Here is a 4,898-nt window from a genome sequence, read left to right on the forward strand (position 1 = left end):
GAGAATAGTATGGTGGCGCATACTATATATTACGGTTCTACGTTTTCAGGCTTACTCATTATTATAGTGAGCAATATGAGATATTATACATTATGTAGTAGTATAGCTGCCTGTGCGCAACTAGCTTTGAAACTACTTTTTCTAAAAAGAAACAAAAATGTTTTTAAATTTTTGGTAGCATTTAAATTTACCTAATAGGTAGGGTTTATTTTAACCTAAGGTTTTATTTTATGTTCTGATTTATTGTGTATCTTTTTTACTAAAGTTAATTGTCTTGTTATTTCAACATGTCCATTTAAAATAAGTATTGTAATTGTATATTTTTGATTACAATTGTACCTATACTATTGATTTTTCTTAAATCATTTTGTTTTGTATTCATTTGTTAATGGTTTCTTACTAATAAAGATATCCTCTTTTATACCATTCATTATGTACATATTTGGATTAAATAAAACAATGTTTTTTTACAAATTACTATTTTATTTCTATTAATCCTACAGCCATTCATAATGATAAATTAAAAATAAATTATGATTTGAATTAATAAAGATAATAGCTATTTTTATAACAAAGGAGCGATGTTCTAGTTTTCCTCCCGAGAGAGAAGGTTTTAAAAATGAAGGATTTAAAAGATAATTATAGTTGATTTCATACCCTTTTTTGTGTCTCATTAATTTTGACGCCATATAGGATTTTAACCCGGGAGCAGTCGTGCCGTGAGAAAAATAACATTTTATCTTTTTCCGTGATAAGTTGATGAAAAATTTTGCAACATAACTTTTCTCTCGTAAGTGCCTCGAGGAAGATTGTAGTAACATGTGGGCATTTATGGCTTTGGTGAGAACCAATTAGCTTTAAAATTGGCTTTGGTTGATAACGCAATTCAGTACATTTCGCTACCTCAGATTAAGTTTTAGCTGGAGCATTCTACAACCTCTTTATCCACTACTTAAAATTTTATAACGCTTAATAGTGCCAATCCTGCAATATGATGGCATTTAGCAGCTCTGGAACAACTACATGTAGCCAATGTAATTTCACTAGCCTTCAACAAATCTACAATAAAATCGGTACCGAATTAATATATTATAAAAAAAATAAAGTGATAAAATCATACTTATTATTTATTACATCATAGCTTTTTTCTTCATACTGGACACCCACTAATATTTCTCTCCTTATGATTAATCAGAGTCAAAGATCATCTTTTTTCCATCACCGGATACTATGGCATTTTCATGTTTATCTTATGATCTTGTTATCATTATCCAAGAAGTCATTAAGGATGGAATATTTGAAAACCTTTTTATGCCATATTAAAAGAAGCTCAAACAAAAATTTTTCTTAAAATTAAAATAGCAACAAAGAACATAACCTTAAAACACTTCCCAATTTGTTGTTGTTGTTAAAAATATTTCTTCTTCCATTCCATTCATTATGTTTCACCTTAACCTTGACTGCCAAGACTATCCCACCATACACTAAATAATAAAAAAATACTGTGTCTAGGTAATTACACGCTTACGTGTACGCAAATAAAAAAGTTAAATACACGCGAATGCGAATTAAACTTCATCAATCCAGTGACGAAATTATTTAGCGTGCGTAGTAACTGTATATTTTGGTACACCCTATTTTGTTAATATGTTTAGTGTTTGTTGATAGATAAATATTTGTTATTAGAGGAAGGGGAAGCGAAGCAGAACTATAAGTTAATTATACCAGTTTATGAACCAATGCTTTGGTGTATTTTTTTATTTATACTATACAGTGAGTTGAACTTGTTGCGATTTTCATAGAAATTTGGTTATAACTTTGTAAATACCCTGTATAACATAATAAACCTTTATATTTTTGTGATGGGGAAGTTAAGAAGAAAAAGAACTATACAAAATTTACAATCAACATGCAGTAGAAATAAACAAACCAAGACACGTTAAATGCTACTAGGAGCGCTCCCGAATCATAATTTACAATATATGTATATATTCATTGAAAATCCCAAATAATGATTTCCAAAGTTAATATATTGTAAATTTTGATTCGAGAGTGCTCCTAGTAGCATTTAACGGGTCCTTGTTTGTTTATTTCTACTGCACCTTGAATGTAAATTTAATATAAATAATTGTCCACACTCCACAGTTAATTAAAAAAACACTAAACAAATAAAAAATAAGAAAACTCTTTGCCAATTAATATTAAAGTGTAAACAAAACGCGATTAGATAAAATTGTAACCACATTCTGACACTCGCGATACTTACAGATGTTTACCACAGCATACACGCGGCTCAAATTAGCGTGTAATACCAAAAAGTTACCAAAAAATTAGTCAGAGTGCACGCTAAAATGATATCACTGATTTGATGACGTTTAAGCATGTACCTAACTTTTTTATTTGCGTACACGTTAGCGTGTACCTAGACACAGCGGATTTTTAGTTAAGTTAAAACCAGGTTTATTCATAATCCTCAAACCAGGAGAAATTTAAATGTGTTAAGTTAAAAGTGAAAATTATTCTGGCCATGGTGTATATAGTCGTGATGTTGAAAAAGTAACTATTCGTTACAAAGTACTCGTTACTTACGAATACCGAAAGCAACGATTACTATGCAGAGAGGCAAATCGTTACTTTGATTACTCTGATTACTTCGTTACTTTGTACCAATCGTATCAGAGCGGGTAATGACTATTGTATCTACAACCAGTACACTTGATTACTTTCTATAAAAAAAATACCAATCGTATCCCAGCGGGTTAGTAACGGACGGGACCGGTATTTTACGAGTGTTATGGAATATCGTTATCGGTATGAAGCGTTTTAATGGTGTTACAGAATACCTATACAAAATACCTACCTACTGAGAAATACGATTCTCGATATGATTATCGGTACTCGAATACAAAAGTAATCATAGTAATCAAAGTAACGAATACTGTAAATGATTACTTTATACAAAAGTAACGATTTATCCCTTAACAGATCGGTGAAGGTCGTTGTTATATCGAAATACCTATACAAAATATCTACCTACTGAGAAATACGATTCTCGATATGATTACCGGTACTCAAATACAAAAGTAATTATAGTAATCCAAAGTAACGAATACTGTAACTGTAAATGATTACTTTATACAAAAGTAACGATTTGTAACGAATCCTCGAAAGTAACTATAATCAACATCACTACTTGAATAATAATTCCTTTGCATTGCCCCTACAGTGTAGGCAACCACAACCGACGTTAATATCGTTTTTCTTTATAAAATTTTCAATTTTCATTATTTTCAATTAAAGCCAGTTTATTTATAATCCGCAAACTAGGAGCAATTAGGTGATATGGTTATTTAGGAATTTTACGGCTTTTTATACCCAGAAAATGAAAATTTATTTGAAATCTCAACTTTTTATTTGGTTATATCTCGAAAGCGGAAAATCCGCAAATTAAATTTCGAATGGAGGTATTATCCTCAAATCAGGAGGAATTATTTTAGATATGGTGGATAATACTTTTGCTAATACAGTGTAGGCCCACCAAAATGGAAATCTTTTTTCTTCGGAAAATTCTTAATTTTTATGATTTTTAGTAAAAACTTAAAAATTTTAGTTTAGTAAAAAGGTATATTCATAATCCTCAAACGAGGAGGAATTAAAGATATGATTATATAGTGGTTTTATAGCTTTTGATATTTACAAAAAGGAAATAAACACTTTGGTGCGGCGCCGAAAATTTTTATTTTTTATAACTCTAAAACGGAAAATCCGCAAATGAAATTTCGAATGGAGGGATTTTCTTACGTCGGAAGCAATCATTTTAGATATACATTACAATACAGATAATACTTTTGCAAATACAGTTTAGGACCACCAAAATGGAAAATTTTTTTCTTCGGAAAATTTTTAAGCTTTATGATTTTTAGTTTAAACCAGGTCTATTCGTAATCCTCAAACCAGAAGAAATTAAATGATATGGTTATTGTTATTTTTACAGCTTTTAATAAATATCCCGATAATGGAAATATATACTTTGGCGCTGTCCCGAGAAATTTCATTTTGATATAACTTAAAAATGGAATATACGCAAATGAAATTTCAAAGGAGGAGTTATTTAAGGAGGAAATTTCAAAGGAGGACCTTTAAGTAAGGAGGAGTAATTTTGACTATGGTACATACTACTTTTAGCCTTACAGTTTAGGTTTACCAAAAGTGAAAATTATTCTGGCATTCTTTTGCCCCTACAGTATAGGCAACCAACATTAAAAACGTTTTTCCTTTATAACATTTTCAATTTTCACAATTTTCAATTAAAACCAGTTTATTCATATTCCGCAAACGAGGTGCAATTTTTTGATATGGTTATTTAGTGACTTTACGGCATTTTATACCCTGAAAATCGACATTTATTTTTAGCGCTGCGCCGAAATCTCCACTTTTGATTTGCTTATATCTCGAAAACGGAAACTCCGCAAATGAAATTTTGAATGGTGCAATTATCCGCAAACGAGGTGCAATTTTTTGAGCTATGGTAGAAGTCAAAATAACGACTTTGAAAAAACCGTTTCGCTAACTTTATGACGCTCCGATAATTTTAAATGGGACCTTATGGCAAGTGATACCTCGTTTGAAAGGTATTTAAAATACCTATTCAGCCATACTAATTTTTTTGGGTGTAGGTGGATTTTTATTTTGGTGAATAAATTAAATAAATATAATATTGTAGTTTCTCATTTAATTAACAAAAATTCAAATGTCCGCCTATGGTTTCTTTGTCAAAAAATTTGACGTTTTTCAATTTTCTAGTAGTTTTTACGTAAACTTCAACCCTTTTGACAAGTAATCATAGGCAGAATTTTGAATTTTTATTAATTAAATGCGAAACTACAATTTTATATTTA

The 4,898-nt window shown here is 30.1% G+C and overlaps 1 long non-coding RNA gene across 1 annotated transcript; it reads right to left on the reverse strand.

Moving 5' to 3' along the window:
* Positions 1–462: 462 nt before the first annotated feature.
* Positions 463–2,000, reverse strand: LOC126880325 (uncharacterized). The gene is made up of 2 exons (XR_007696560.1): positions 1,121–2,000; positions 463–1,059 (listed from the first exon to the last, which is right to left on the reverse strand). It is a non-coding gene; the product is annotated as an uncharacterized LOC126880325 (long non-coding RNA).
* Between the last annotated feature and the right edge of the window lie 2,898 nt (positions 2,001–4,898).

Source organism: Diabrotica virgifera, chromosome 2 (genome assembly GCF_917563875.1).
Source record: "Diabrotica virgifera virgifera chromosome 2, PGI_DIABVI_V3a".
NCBI lineage: Eukaryota > Metazoa > Arthropoda > Insecta > Coleoptera > Chrysomelidae > Diabrotica > Diabrotica virgifera.